A 17,225-nucleotide genomic window follows, 5' to 3' on the forward strand; every position below is an offset into this window, starting at 1 on the left:
TTTTCAACCTCCAGCTTCCTGAAATTTTAAATCTGCTTTCATATACCATGTTCTGGCTTTCACATTTTCTTTTTTTTTGGTTAATTTCTGTGGAGTCTACTATTGAAAAATCATATCTTAATAACATATTTCTTGACTATTTCTCCTTGGTTCTATCTCCTACTTTCTAGTTCTATATCTTTTATATTTCCAAAAGATTTTAATAATGTATTTTGTTTCCTTTGAATCAGGATAATTTTCTACCATACTCCTTGATCAAATTACTTGAATTTTTTCAAATTCACTATGGCATTTCTTCTATACTCCTACATGATTTTGATTTTGATTACAGAGAGGATGAACTCCATAAAGGTTTGTTAGATTTTTTGTTTGGGGTTTTTTCTGTGTTTACTACTATCAAAGCTTTATGAGAGGAATGTCTCTTTCAATGTAGGTTATTTGCTTCAGCTTCTGTAAATATCTCAATATCCACCCAATTTTATGAGGCTTGGCTTCCTTGGAAAATGGTCTCATTTCCTTTTGGTATGCTAATAAATTGCACATCAGTTTTCCTGTGTTGAGTCTGTATCTCTACCAGTATCACTCCTCATTTAGTGTTCAAAAATCTGTCAGCCATGAGTTTTGGCTTGCAGAAAGCTTGCTCAGAGCCTGGATAATAAGTAATGACACACGATTTACATTTTGATTGAAAGATCCAGCTCAATACACTCCATATGCATGCCAATTGGTATGATCTGGCAGGAAAGCTGGTCAGCTTTTCATTTCCTTTTGTCTTCCCTGGCTGAAGACAAATATTTCATAAACCATATTATTTCCTAGAGAGAAAAGGTCAGTTAGAATACTAAGGGCATTTTCAAGGACATCTTCATCTCTGCCATTTATTTTTAGTCAGTGAATCATGTCTTCTACATCATTGCCCATGCAGTGAAGATGAAATACAACTTCTAACGTACTTTCGATTTTAGTGCATCCAACATTTATAAGCTTCCTCATTTCCAACATTGTTGAACAACATCTCTGTCCTAGAGAGAACATCATGCTTGAAATAGAGCTATTGCAAATATGAGATTGCTTTATATCTCTTTTTTGTTCTGGTTCTGCCTCTAAGTTTTTCTTCCTTAGTCTTTATTTCACCATAATGTGTTAAAATTATTTTCTTGCTCAATTGTTATGATTTTGTTGCTTCAGATTTTTTACTCTCTTTTACTTAGTTTTAAATGACTTGAATCTCTGTATTAATGACTACATCAAATTGAACAAAAGTTTTATGTTATGAGATGGTTGTTGTTGGACAAAGAATCTTTGAAGATGTGTCTGCTAATTGTAGTCCCACAACTGGAAGATAAAAGGTCCTCCTGTAATCACAGAATCATAGATGGGCCTGTTTTGGAAGGGACCTTACAGATCATCAAGTGCCAACTCACCTGCCATGGGCAGGGACACCTTCCACTACATCAGTTTTCTCAGAGGCCCAATCAACCTGGCATTGAACACTACCAGGGACAGGGCATCCACAGCATCTCTGGGCAACATGTTTGAGTGCCTCACCACCCACAGAAGTAAAGCTTTTCCTCTAATATCTGATCTAAACCTACTCTCTGTCAGTTTAAAGCCATTTCCTCATTTGCCCTTGTCTTGCATGTTTATCTTGGGCAATTTACAGTGATAGTCCTCTATCCTCTGCTTTATGCCCCAAATGGTTTCTGCATCTTTAAGGTGTGTCCAGGGGAGGGGGGATGCGGCTTTCGGGGGTCACTTGCAGCTGTCCCCCGTCCCTCCCCGGCCCCCCGGGGCCCCTCCGGCTAGCTGTCCCCTCAGGGGACCGGGGTTTGCCGCGGTCCCGCTGCACTGGGCTTACCAGACAGCGGCTGGGTTAGCACGGTTCGAGCGGCTGTGCGCCTCGGTCGCCGCAAGGAGTCGAGATAAAGAGACGAAGAGAGGTCAGTTGTATGCAGTCCAGAAAGATTGTATTGCCTGAACAGTTGCAGGGACAAAAGACCCTGGGCTACTGCCCAGATACAGTTTTATACAGCAAAATTAAGAGATAAGGTCTAAACAATAGAGACAGTGTTCAGCATGGGCTCATCAGAACCACCCCAGGGGTCAGGTCCAATGGGAACTGCTCAGGGGTGGGGAGAAGGGGGCTTACAGAAAGGTGCTGAAGCGAAACTTTCCCGAAACAATGGGGCATACATAAATGTATCTTTCCCTCATACCTAAATGTATCTTTTCCTCAGCTTCCAAATCCCAAGGCCTTTCTAAATCCCTTCCTCCACGATACCACGCCAGCATGATAGCAACATCTCCCTCTTCTTTACTTAATAAGATGAACGGTGCTTTGGGAGAAGGTAAAACTGCGGCTCTCAAACTGCGGTGTCTTTCTGCTTGTCGTCTTCCCACCAATCGCCCTCCGTGGCGGCAGCAGCGATGAGAACAGGTGCGGAAGCCTTAGGCTTCGAGGTGATGACCTTGGAGATGATTCGCTTAAGAATCCCAAATGCTAGCAAAACTAAAAACAGTGCAGCTAGAAAGTAAAAGATGTCTTTTAAAAGAGACACTGCCCACCCAGAAAGGTCCCAGTCTTTGAACAGATCCTTAAACCAATCCTCATTTTCTTGCTTCACACTCCCAATGAGGCTTCTCATTTCCTGAATGGACGAGTGGACACTCTGGCCTTTAGATGACAGATCAAAACAACACAACCCATCAAACTCTTTACATCCATGACCATGTGCCAACAGCAGGAAATCAATAGCTGCCCGATTTTGGAGGGTAGCCTTTCTGGTTATTTCCTCGTCTTCTAGGAGGTCACTCAGGGCTGTTGATGTTAAATTTGCCTGCTTCGTCACCCAGCATTCCAGATTGCCTAATTCACTCAATGCTTTTGCTGCCGCAACCCATGGTAAAAACACAGAGACGGCAACTCTTTTGGATTTTGCCCAATGGTAAATTTCTGCATCACAATGTTCATCAAATTGACTTGCACTTCGCTTAGTAATTTTTGTCTCACTTTTTGCTCGCCCGATTGGAATTTGGGTCATGTTGGGGGAAGCAAGGGTCAGATGCCCGAAAGTGCATGGACCTCCGATAAGACGAGAGGGGATTCCTGGGTATGCTCTGTCCCCACAGATAAGAAACACTCCCTTGTCCAGCTTGCGGGGACGGAAATCAGTGGTGGATGCAGATTTCAGCTTATAGACAGCTGTGCACCATTGACCCGCCCTGAATTCCACCTTGTACTGTTTGACTTGCTCATATAATTTTACTTCTTTGGTTGGGGAAAAATCAAATTGAATGCAATATTCAGCTTTTGCAGAGCCCAGGAGTTCTAATTCCTGGGGCTCTCCCTCAGCAGAGGGCAAGTCTAGGATCCACTTTCGCCACAAAATGAGGGGGTTTTGCACTGGTATTTTCCCTACTCCAGGTATTTTATTTTCGTTCACCTGCTTTTGCAAGCGGACCAGACCGATTGGAAACTCATCCCCCTTACTTGGAACCCCTACTAAACATGTGGACATCGGATTTTCTGCTGAGGCAGTAGACAAACACATGTGATCTTGTTTCAAGGCTTGGGCGAGTGTGACCCACACATTTTTCTTGGGCTGTGGAACAATCCACGCGTCCACCGTGTACGGGTAGATGGCCATTGTCTGGAACCAAACGATGAGCAGGAATGTGGAAATTGACATTCTGCTAGTCTGAAAGAAAGATAAAATCATATAACAAGGTAAACTAACTCTGAAAAAGGTACAATTTGCTCTGCCAGTATAAAGGAAAAAGATTCCCCCTGCTCCCACTTTCCCCCTTTGCGAAGGAGGAGGCCCTGCAGACCCCGGAGTCCTCGGGGTTGCTGCTGCTGAAGCAACCACCCTTTCCCGCGGACTTATCACTGAGTCCTCTGTCATTAGTGTAGCTTTTCTCGTGCACTCCTCAATGAGCTGATCGAGTGTGGGTGGAGGCGATGCTGGAAGGGCCAGGATGACTCGTTGACAGGCTTCATTTGCATTTGTGGTGGCAATTTCTAGTGTGAGCTGATCTTGGAGCTCTGGATTCTGCACCCTTTTCTCGACTGAAGCTCTCACTCGATCCACAAAATCCATGAATGGCTCTGCAACAGACTGCTTCAAATCGATATAAGAAATGACAGGTTCTTTAGAAGGCATGTTAAAAAATGCACGTTCTGCTGCATCCCTGGACAGGTCTAACACTGGTCTGGGAATGCCTGCTGCTTGCTTCTCAGCTTGGCTCCAATCACCCTCACCCACTAGATGTTCTAAGGTGATTTCCTCATCCTCTATATCTGTGGAATGGGTTGAACTCTGCAAAATTTCTGGAAGGAGGTCTCCTGCAAGCCTTTTCCAAGTTCTTTCCCACAATCTAAATTCAGATTGAGGGAGCAAACAGCTGAAAAGACGTTTCAAATCAGCAGGGACAAAAGTTTTGGAACTTAGAGTAGCTTTTAAAATGCTCTTAAAAAATTCACTCCTTTCTCCAAATTCACGTTTTGTTTTGCAGAGTTCCCTGATACTGTCATATGAAAGGGGTTCCCATTTAGGGTTTTGTCCTCTTGCATTATAAACAACTGGGGCCATGAACGGAGGATCGGTGCCTGTGACCGGTTTCTGTTTCCCGGAGCCGACAGTCCCGGAGCTGGCAGCTCCGGCTCTGCCGTTGCCGAGGGAACCGGGAGCGAGAGGGGGGGCGGCTTGTGTGGGAATGGCCGCGGCTGGCGGGGCTGTGTGGAGCGGGGCAGGGGCAGGGGGTGGTGACGGAGCTGCGAGGGGAGGAGCTGAGGGCTGGACCGTGGGCTGAATCGCCGCAAGGGAGGAGGGACTGGGATTGGGGATGGGCAAAGGGAGGGACACGAGGGCTGGGGGTGTGTTCTGGGCTGGCACGGGGAGCAAGGAATTCTGGGATGGAGAAGGGAATGTCCCGATGCCGCCTCCATCTTGTGGTGGCTGCACGAGGGGGTTGCGGGGTGCAAAGCAAGGATTTTGAGCTGCGGGAGCAGAATCAGGAGATGGAGAAGGGTCAGGAACTGAATCTACATCTGCGCGGTTAGTTTTTTCAAAGCCGGGGACGCGGGGGGTTGCAGGGGACGCGATGTGACCCTTTTCTCTTCCCCGGGCGTCCCGAGTGTCTGCACTCTCTTTCACAAAGTCATAAACGAACAAAAAGATTCTCATAAAACCTTCTTTCACTGAGGGATCTCCTGCCTTTGTCCTTTCACTCAACACTGCACCCACACGCTTCCAAAACTGTCTTTCTTTGACTTCTTGCTCTGTTACCTCCGAAAAACTTACTGTTACCCATTTAACAAACTCTTTCACCAGACTCTCAGGAAGTTTTGCACCTGCTCTCTGCAGGGGTTCTTGAACTTGTTTATAAATCTCTTTCTGCTGTGTAGTCAGCGTAACACCCATCGCTGGCAGCACAGCAAAATCTCACCCAGCTGCTGCAGCAAAAACCCCAAAGTTCTAAAGACCCGGCGGAGCTCCCGACACGCCTGCGCGCTGACGTGTCCCCCCTTGGGCACACGGGAGCCTGACTCCAGTCTCCTGGCCGGACCCTCGCTGCCAGTACCGAGACTTACCCACCGCCGTTCTTCAGAAAACACACTGCAGCAACGGTTCCCGACTCCGCAAACAGTCTTCCGGGTGTTCGGAAGATCCCGTCCGCATCCACGGACACAGCGCCGGACAGAAATCGGTGCCTCTCCCCGCGGTGGCAGTCCTGCCGGGCTTGTGTGGAAGGGCGAGTGCCCACACCACCAGCGCGGTCCGAGAGCTTCTCCCCGCGGAGCTGACAGCCTGCGTGGCGGTTTTTTCGCACCGCTCGCCGCTCTGTCGCTCGCGGCGACACAGATAGCAAAGTGTCCGGAAAAGCTCCCAACCGGTGAACTGCCCGCGGCGGCCGGGGCGTGTTCGCTCAAACCGGTGCAATGCCCCACGGTGGTGCGCCACTTGCGGCTTTCGGGGGTCACTTGCAGCTGTCCCCCGTCCCTCCCCGGCCCCCCGGGGCCCCTCCGGCTAGCTGTCCCCTCAGGGGACCGGGGTTTGCCGCGGTCCCGCTGCACTGGGCTTACCAGACAGCGGCTGGGTTAGCACGGTTCGAGCGGCTGTGCGCCTCGGTCGCCGCAAGGAGTCGAGATAAAGAGACGAAGAGAGGTCAGTTGTATGCAGTCCAGAAAGATTGTATTGCCTGAACAGTTGCAGGGACAAAAGACCCTGGGCTACTGCCCAGATACAGTTTTATACAGCAAAATTAAGAGATAAGGTCTAAACAATAGAGACAGTGTTCAGCATGGGCTCATCAGAACCACCCCAGGGGTCAGGTCCAATGGGAACTGCTCAGGGGTGGGGAGAAGGGGGCTTACAGAAAGGTGCTGAAGCGAAACTTTCCCGAAACAATGGGGCATACATAAATGTATCTTTCCCTCATACCTAAATGTATCTTTTCCTCAGCTTCCAAATCCCAAGGCCTTTCTAAATCCCTTCCTCCACGATACCACGCCAGCATGATAGCAACAGGGGGACCCTTGGGCTTGTTGATGGGCTTTTTCAAAGCCTCATTCCCAGGTGTCTGGGGGTACAGTATGGTCTGGGGTTTTTTGCTTGGCTGGCTTGGTTTTTGTTAGCCCAGGCAAGAGGTTGTCCCTTGGAAAAGCTTTGGAGAAGCTGCAGCAGCAATCCTTTGGCAAATTTTCGAGGTTAGCTGGACAGTTTGTTTAAGTCCAAGATCAAGGAAAATGGGACCTGTGGGAGAGGGGTCGGTCAGGATTGGTGGGAGAGAGGCCACTTTGTCCCAGCCCCACACCTCGGGAAGGCCAAACCAGGGAGAGGCAGCACACCAGAGGCTCTGGCCCTTCTGCTTCATCTGCTCTGGAGAGTGCATCAGTGCTGGAGAGTCTGCAGGTCTTCATCTCTTTGCCTGAGCTGCTGCATGAATCTCCTGTTTGTTATTTTCCTGGAGAAAAAAGCCTGCACAATCTTCTGCTATGTGGTATGAGCCAGAGATACATTTTTTTCCCTGGCATTTTGGGTTTTTGTTCTGGTGTGTGTGAGGGGGTAAGGTCTGACAGTTTAATATCTTCTTTATTCTTTTTCCCATGCCTTGTGGGCATTCGGTTTGTCAATAAACTGTCAGGGTTTTTTTCACTTTCATCTCCTAGTAGTCACTTGGTGGTGGAAAGGGATTCTTGGAACCTTTATAGAGGAGACAACTCATTCCAGAGTGTTTCTCCTAAATTTGTCTGTAAACTGAGACAATGTTCTTGTAAATACTCTCTCCCCAGTCAGTCAGCTTATTCTCTTGGATGTCATATTGATAATTACTTTGGAGTGAAACTTCAATGCATTACATATACTTTTTAAAAAAAAATATTATTATGATTTTTTTCTGATTTCTTTTTATTTGAAGGCTAAAAGGGTCAAGATCACTGTAATTTTGATAAAAAATGTAAGGCGATATGTACCTTATAACACTGAGGTTTATGAATCTCATATTGAATAGGTATGAGGTGCCTAGGATGAGAAGAAATGTCCTCAGGTTTATCTAGGAGAGGTTTAAATTGGATATTAGGGAAAAAATTAACTGAAAGTGTTATCAAGCATTGGAACAAGCTGCCAAGGAAAGTGGTCTAGTCACCATTGCTGGAGATTTTGAAACATCTTAGAGATAGGGCAGTTAGGAACATGGTTTATCCGTGGACTTGTCCGTGTTAGGTTTACAGTTGGACTCAATAATTTTAAAGGTCTTTTCCGTGATAAATTATTCTATGATTGCATGTTTCTTGATTATACTGGTGGTTAGATGAGGCGTTTCCAGGAATGAAGATCACAATTGTGTGGGCTGATTGTCATATTAGGAAATAGTTTGGTATAAGGCTTTTAACCATGTATGTTTTGGCAGCAAAATGTTTATGTAGTATATTATTTTTCATATTCTGACATTGGGTTTTTTTATACAGATTTTAAGAAATAGTGCAGGATGGTTGTTCAATGGTCCCCACACAAATTTCTTAGTAAGGGAAGTGACAAATAAAATGGATCATTTATTTCAGAATAAATTTTGTTAATGGCACTTTACTCAACAGAACTTTCTATTAAGTGTATCGTGAAGAGAATCTGCTCATTTTAATGACTATATAATAACCTCAACTCTTGTATTTCTGTCAGGACTGCAGAGTTAGAGGGTGCAAATCTAATATGGATTTTATTTCCAAATGATATAGTTGGATTTGATTTTATTTTTTACTTGTGCATTAAAAACATAGTCATTATGAATACCACAAAATGAAAGATAAGAGAGTAGTGATAGCTGGTAAGTTAATTAAACTCTCACTATATTAGGTGGATGTGGTATTTTATCTGGCATTTATCCAGAATAGAATCATGGTATTTGATACAAATATACCATCTCCTTGCTCTCCATTTTTATCCCTCAAATACATGAAAAGCACAAGACCTTTTCCACTTTGACTGTTGTTTCCTCAGGTTTTTTCTCATTTTCTGTAAAGAATATATATTGTGGAAATACCTCCAGGTCTGCAGCTGGCATGTTTACTCTGCAGTTCCCAATCCCATCCCAGCCCCATGAGTAGTGGCCAAATGGCCAGAAATGGAAGAGGAGCTTACATGTCCAAAACAGTAAACACAATTTCTGTACACCACATTTCAGGAATCACACTACAACTGTAATGCTTTTGAATTATTATGTACACTGGGCAATCACTAAGTTGGTAAAATAAAGTTTTTAAACCAAACATCACAGTCTTCCTTCACTAATGAACAATTTTTAAAATACTTTTCCTCTACAAGGCTAACCTAATCAGGAGGGTAAAATTTTTCCTAAAGCTAAAATATGACTAAAATGAATTCTGAAAACAAAGTGCCTGAAGACTGCTTAGCTTGAGTCACAAAGATACTGTGGGGCTTTGGGAGAAGAAAAATGCATGCACACATTTGCACACATGATATTACAAAAGCTATTAAAGGACTCACATTTCCTATAGGTTCCCTAATCAGTGAGATGATGAATAATTTTTTCTTGTAGTGCAAGTTTTTAATTATTTATGCTAATAAAAGAAACACTGGAAAAATATCCTGGGAGAGGTACTCTACATTGAAAATACAACACTCAGTCTGCAGTAAAATCCTGCACAGCATCAGACAGAAAAAAAAATTTGAAATAAGTTTCTTGATTCCTTAGCAATATTACACAATTAGCTCACTGGGAATCTAAAATGAATAAACAGGTACAGCTGGCCACATACTAGTGCTTATCTATGTGAGCCAGCCATTTGTGCCATTTGACATTTCAGTACCATCCAACTTGGTTGAGTTCCTGTTTGAGTAGGGAATCCCATTTTAAGCTTGCAAATCTTCTGTGCAATGCATAGGAACAAGCTGTTGGCAGTGAATATTTTAGGATTGGTTAGGAAAAAAAGCATTTCATTTTTTGGGGGGATGAATGAGTGAACAAAATCTATAATTCTTTTTGATGAATCTTTCTGACAAGTGATAGCACTTTAAAAAAGGAGAGGGGAAAAAGGAGTAAATCTGCAACTTATTATTTTCCTGTCCTGTATATTTCTTTGTCATTTTTTTTCGATAAGTATTAATTTTTACACAAAAGTATTGTTCTAGTAGTATTTTCTCATCTGCTAAATGAATAACGGTGATTATTCACTAAGTTACTCAAGATGATAATTTTGAAATAAAGCTTTTAGTCAGAGTAGTATTATTACATGATTCCTAAATACATATATCAAACTATGATGTTTCTTGGGGGAGCTGTGAGTGGAAACCAGTAGGCACATATGTTGAAAAGTCAATCAACAAGCCTATTTTGATCTCTGTTGGATTAGTAATAACTCCCTCTTTCACAGAAATAAATTTGGGATGAGAGTTACATATGTTCTGTTTTAAAAACTAAACTTTATATGATCTATACTAATGAAGTTTAAAAAGTGTGGTAAGTATTCATAATTGCATACATGGAAATTAATTCGTTTCTAATTTGTATTTTTTTACTCTTCAAATTATCTGTATTAGTAAAATTCTCCATCCAATGAATATAACTCCCCATTTCACTTCACAGAGAGATAGGAAACCTCTAAAGGTAGGAACAAAACTGATGTTTCACTAATCAGTGAAGTTTGCTGGAATAAAATGGGACTACCCCAAGAAAACAGATGGGAAAAGAAAGAGTGTTTTAAGACCCTTTTTTAGTTTTATTCCTTACTTAGAAAATCTGAGTTTACTCTATTTCAAACATTACTTTATCAAAGCTCATGTTCCAAAAAAGGCTAATGTCAGAGCTCACTTACATTTCCAAAATTGCTAGAAGACTTGCAGATTCAGATGTTTCATTTCATGTGTCTGGCTGACTTAGAAATCTGCTAATTTGTGACATTCTCAGAAAAGCCAGTAAGACTGACATTCACTAAGTGATTAAAGTGCATAAGCATGCTTCAGGCAGTCTGTAGGTATTTTACTCAAACAGAATGTCTGAAGAAGAATAAGTTAGCTGCTTAAGCACCTCCTCTTTTAAAAGTCTCATGGCTTTAATCAAAATATGTTGTATAGTATTCAAAGCACTAAGATGAGTTATAGAAAAATATTGCATAATTCTGAGTGCAGACTGGGCCTCCCATCCATAAAAAAAGGAAGAGCGGCGATTCATTAATTCCATCTGTTCCCTATTGGATTCTATGGATATTTGTGACCAATCAACTATAATGAGAGAAAATTCAGAGATGAGGGGCAAGGGCAGCATGCTTATGAAGCTTAGGGAAGAATGAGCAAACTGACTATTTCTGATGCAAATAAAGACAGACTAACACAAAGAGAACTACGGGGTGTCCTTAAGTATATATGGATAGCTATAGTAGTTGATGGGAACACCTGGCTGTGCAAAGTTTTTATTGTAAATTGTTACAATAAAAGACAATCAACAAGGAGAATTGGAAGAGAGCATTAGTCTTGAGCTTGCTTCAAGGCATGTATTTCTTCCTTGAGACAGGACATCCAGCATCATGACAGTGAGCATATTATATAAATCTTTACTAAGAATTACATTTATATTTGATTTGGTATGCTCTGTTAAGTGTAATTTCTACTTTCAGTGTGATTTCAGTACACTGCAGTATTAGTCTTATAAATAAAAATACTGTGTAATGTCAAATAACTTGAAATAATTAAATTCAGTATTAAAATGAAACCATCTATCTTAAACAGTGAACCTGCCACCCTCTTGTTCTAAAATAGCCCTCTCCTCCCACCCCTTTCCAAGCTGGCCATATTCTGAACAATCATTTTGCATGTTATGTTGAATTTTCTTCATAGGATGACTATGGAGTCCAAGATTTTTGAACACCAGTTCTAAGAAGAGATCACCAAATTCTACTCACTAAAATGTTTAACACAGCACAATTTATGTTTCTGTAAAACTCTGAGACTTCAGAGCCTGTGTCAGTTCTCCTACCAGTAGGTTTAAGCAGTCAGGTTAAGCCATTGAAATCCCACAGATCCGAACTCCATAGCTGTATTGCCAACCTCACATGTTTCTTCATCTTGAAGCTAGTGCATCTCCTCAAGACTTATGTTCTAAGATAATTTCAGTGTGTAGAACAATCAATTTACACTTTTAAAAGCCTAGTCATATGATTAAGAGGAAAAGCTTGAGGACAGTAATACTAAGGCCTAATTACCCAGAAGGTAAATTAAAAGAACACAACATCTGCAATTTTCCAAATATAATAAAAATAATGAAATCAACTTTTAAAAAAGTCATGAGCTTTTCTATCTGCTCAAGTACTTTCTGAACATGTGAAAAAGTCAACCCATTATTAGTTCTTCCATTAATTATTTCACTTTTATTAAAAAAAACCCTCAACTGCATTGACCTCATACAGTACAGGAAAAAAGATAAGATTTAACTAAGAATACTCAACACAGTTTTGTACCACCATTTTAACAACTAAACACCATGTCAAAATGATAGAAAAAATAGACCCCTGAATTTGCTAAGCTATTGCTTCAATTTTGTACCTTAAAAAAGCATTAAGAAAAATCACCAGAATGCTAAACATGTTAAAATGAGAATTGACATGAAGACATGCAGTTTGGATAGATATATGCATCTTAACTTTCACATATTGATTAATGAAGGTAATAAATGCATTTTATATCATACTACAAGCTAACTAATAATCAAGGAATGTGTTCTGCTTACTATACTGTACTGAAATTTGTACCAAGATGACTTTTTCTGTTTTACCTACTTCTCAGAGTAAGCTGGCCCAAGATGGCTATGCCAGCTCTCACTGTTCTTGAACTTTCTTTTGTATAGACATGCATAATTTTTATGTGTGTCTGTCTATCTATCTATCTATCTATCTATCTATCTATCTATCTATCTATCCTCAGGAGAGTTTCATTTTATTCAACTCTAGACAAATGCAATGAGTATTAGTGTCTGTTCTTTTACAGTTTCTGGAAAAAATCATTAACATTGGGATGAAACCCCAATAGCATTGAGTCCAACCTTTGATCAAATGCCACCTTGTCAAATAAACCATAGTATGAGGTTTTATTTAAGTGCCTCATCAAATTTTCTTGAACACTTTCAGTGATTGTGACTCCACCACTTCTCTGGACAGCTTTTTCCAATGTTTGACCACCCTTTCAGTATAGAAATTCTTCCTGGTATTAAATATGCACCTCTCCTGGTGCAACTTGAGGCAATTTTTTCTTGCCTTGTCTCTACTGAGGGAAGAGGCTGTCACCCACCTGGCTACAACCTCCTTTCAAGTGCTTGTAAAGAGTTATAAGGATTCCCTTGAGTCTCCTTTTCTCCAGTCTAAACACCCCCAGCTCCTTCAGCCACTTCTCATATTAATTACTCTTTAGAGCCTTTACCAGCCTTGTTGCCCTACTGGGGACATGCTTAAGCCACTCAATGTCTTTCTCGTAGTGAGGGACCCAGAACTGTACACAGAACTTGTGGTGTGGCCTCACCAGAGTCAAGTACAGAGAGACAATAATTTCCCTTGTCCTGCTGGCCACACTATCATTGATACAAGCCAGGATGCCACTGTCCTTCTTGGCCACCTGGGTATGTGGCAGCTCATGTAGAGGTGGCTGTTGACCAGCGATGCCTACTAGGCCCCTTTCCAGCCACTCTTTGCCCAGCCTGTAGCTCTGCAGGGTTTTTTGTGGCTGAAATGTAGGATAAAACATTTTGCATTACTGAGCCTCATACAACTGGCCTTGGCTCATCAATGCAGCCTGTTCAGACCCTTCTGCAGAGCTCTCCTTGCCTAAAGCAGATCAACAATCCCACCCAACCTGGTGTCATCTGGAAATTTATGGGTCACCTGGTCACAGAAGGATATCAGGCTGGTCAATTAAGATCTGGCTTTCCTAAATCCGTGATGGCTGGGCCTGATCCGCTGGTTATCCTATAGGTGCTGTGGGATAAGTAATGAAGTGTGGCTTGGCAACTCTTGCACTGGGTCCCTCAGTAGCCTCAAGCGATTCCCATTTGGGCCCTTAGACTTCTGAGTATCTAGATGACACCGTAGGTCCTTAACTACTTTCACCTGCATTGCAGTGGGTCTGTTCTGCTCTCTCTCTCTGCCTACCAGCTCAGGCATCTTCTTGCCTTGAGAATAGTTGGTCTTTCTGCTAAAGACTGAGACAAAGAAGGCATTATGTGCCTAAGGCTTTTCAACATCCTTGGTTACAATGCTTCCTTCTGAGTCCAATAAGGCCAAAGATTTTCTTTGGCCTTCTTTGTGATGTTAATGTATTTATAAAAACACATTTTATCATATTTTGTAGTAGTGTCAAGATAAAACTGTACCTGTGCTTTCGCCTTTCTAATTTTCTCTCTATGAGACCTACCAACACATTTGTACAATTCCTGAGCTGACTGCCCCATTTTTCAAAGGTCATAAACTTTTTTTACCTGAGCTCCAGCAAAACCTCTCTGTTCAACTAGCTTGGCCTTCTTTCCTGACAGCTTGTCTTTTGACACATAAGGAAGGTATAATCCTAAACTTTTAAGATTTTCTTCTTAAAGTCTGTCCAGATTTCCTGGACTCCTTTTTCTATTAAATACACTTTCCCAAGAGATTCTCCTAAACAGGCCAAAGTATGCCCTCCAGAAGTCCAAGGTAAAGATTTTGTTGACAGTCTTCCTTACTCCATCCAGAATCAAAAATTATAACTTCTTGGTCACTGTGTCCAAGTTGGCATCTCACCACAATATCTTCCACCAGCCCTTTTTTATTCATAAACAGCAAATCTATCTGGGCACTGCCCCTGGTAAGCTCTTTCAGCATCTGTGTTAGGAAGTTATCTTCCACACATTCAGGAACCTCTTACACTGTCTATTCTTTGCTGCATTAAGAGGCCATCAGGCAACTTGCAGGTCAAAGCCTCTCACAAGAACAAGAGCTAGCAATCATGAAATGTCAGCCAGCCACCTATAGAATTCTTCATCTGCCTCTTCATCCTGGTTTTAGTTGCCTATAACAGACTACCTCCAATTCTGTCTGCTCTGTTAGCCTGAAATTGTTCTTAATTTTCTTTGAAATGCTGATTCAATATTCTTTGTGTTGTAGATCTAATATTTGTTTTCAGTGCATAAAATAAGGAATAGTGAGACTGGAGGAAACAAGTAAATCCAGTTAAGGAGATGAAAAGAAATACCATACAACAGGCAAAATTATCAGTTTTGAAGTCCAGCATATTTGACAGAAATTGATGAAGACATAATGTTCATAAGTAAATAATTACGCAAATACACCTGTATTTGAATATTTAACTTGTAAATAGATGAAAGCATCTTGGCTATTTTTTTGACAGCTCAGTTATCTCTATCATTTTTATAGTACTTTGCACTGAAAGAGAATAGCACAGCTATTTGTTGGTGTCTGCATTTAATAGCACAAACAGCAAAAGTTCTCTCTCTACAGAAAGCCCAGAGCTGGCACTAGAGTCACTGCTCAGCTGTTATTTAGATGACTCATTAATGTGTTCATATTTTTAATTTAAAATCCTGTGGGGGTTTTGTTGCTTCTATTTGAATTTAGACAATTTAAAAAGTTGTCTTTTTTTTCCCCAAAATATTTCCATCATTATTGGGGTAGAAAGACAGTCAATTTTTATTTCCTCTTATATTATACCTTATCTTGTTGAAATTCATCTCTATATCTTAAAGTTTTTCCAAAAAAAGAGGTATTGCCATCTCTGCTTAGAGTTAGGGGAGCCAATAAAGCCCTTAGTGCAACACCATCTTGCTGTGTTTCAAGCTTCTGTGTCTTAAACTGTACATGTTCACAAGTTCCTCCTCGATTTTACATGCCTCCTCCCTGCCAATACAAATACTGAGAAATAATCTTTCCAATACATTTTAGAATCTTTTCACTTTACTATATGCTTTGAAAATGAGTGAAATAGTTAATAATGCTAAACTGTAAAATCTCTTCTCAGTTTCTGCATCACATGAAATAATCTGGACATTACATGGCTCCGAAATGTGGCATCTGGCCCTTTACATTCTCAGACAAATGTCTCTCTAGGTAGCACTTTATCAGTTGAAATTCAAAAGCTACTTTTGCAAGTACATTATCCTTTGGGTTTGCCTTTATTTTTTAGTAAAATATTAAGCTGTGAAGAACATTGGAACTCCCGCTTGAAATCTTCTGTGCTACTGTTCATATCCCATGAGGGAACATACATTTGAAAGCACATTTTTAAAACATGGATTTAAGTAAAATTTTATTTTTATTTTAATCCTACAATAAGTATTTTTTTCCTTCAACATATATTCAGATATGCATAATTATGGTGATATTAGTAACTTGATTTTCTCAGGAATCATATGTTTAAAGAATTTAAAGATTTGGGTAGCACTGAAAGGCCCTGCAACCACGTTTTTAAGTTTGTTTCTATCATTGCCTTCAAATAGAGTTCGACGATGCCTTTCCTGGCTGTATGAACCAGATATTTATGTGTGGTGTCAGGTATGTGAATAACTCAAATCAGATCTTTTTCTCAACATCAAAATCAAGAAAGAGAATACAGTCTCTTCTTCTTTGGTTTAAGTCATTTTGGATTTGTTTTCATAATCTGATGACAACTGGAACTAAGCCTAACCAACTGCAATTTGATGTTCTTAAGTTTTAGGTTGACATTACAACAGGGTAACTTTTAAGGATCCCTAAGTATAGTTGTGAAAAATACATTTATCTTGACATGTAAGTGTGAATGTTAATGTTAAGGTGCAAGAGTTTGGTACTTAAAAATATACGGAAAAAATGTTGGAAATTTTATTTTCTGATGGAAAGTACATCTAGCTTGTTGACCATCAGTTAGACGGTAAGCAGTATAATACTGCCTTTTGTTTTGCTGTAATGCCTAAGAGGTACCAAAGAATGCAAATGGGAAGGAGGGGGAGGAGGGAAGGGGACAGAGAAAGAGAGATTTGGATCAGAATGGAATGGTCACTTCTCCAAATATCTTAATGGAATTCTACTTATCAGTCAATGGAATTTCAGAGGAAGATCAATACTTATGATTTATGTCTTATTGCACATGTAAACATGTACAGTCTTCAACAAACTATACTTTACTCTGAAAATATTTAAATGTTTACCTAAAATAATGATTTCAATGCAGTCTTGATCAGGCTTTCATTTATCTGTTATTGCTATTGTGTAAGAAGGTAAGTAGAGTGGGTGTAATTCTAGCAGCCTAAATCTTATTAGCTTCAGGGGAAAACATGAAGATTTTGATAATTATTCTGATTACTCTTATCTTAATATCTTGTGCTAAAAGCCAGTATTCTGAGCTGATGAAATGTAGAGACGTGTTTGACCTTTAAGTCTATTAAATGGAATAGCATTTATTTTGACATTAATACCTTGTTTCTTTTAGTAGGAAACAGAAATGAGTAGAAGAAAATATGATCTCTTCACAATTTTATTGGACTGAACCCTCATGTGCATCATCTCATTTTTATTGCTGCATCACTTATTGCAAAAAAAAAAAAAAAAAAAAAAAAACAAAACACAGGCAGACAAATATATACAGAAAGGAAAAAGACAAAGAAAATACATAATAATATTATAAATTCTTCCTCACCCTGTAGGCAGGTTTTTCATCCTCTATCTAGATACTCTTTCTCTTCAGTATCATTCTAGGTGATAATTA

The sequence above is a fragment of the Taeniopygia guttata genome, chromosome 4 (genome assembly GCF_048771995.1).
Source record: "Taeniopygia guttata chromosome 4, bTaeGut7.mat, whole genome shotgun sequence".
Taxonomy (NCBI): domain Eukaryota; kingdom Metazoa; phylum Chordata; class Aves; order Passeriformes; family Estrildidae; genus Taeniopygia; species Taeniopygia guttata.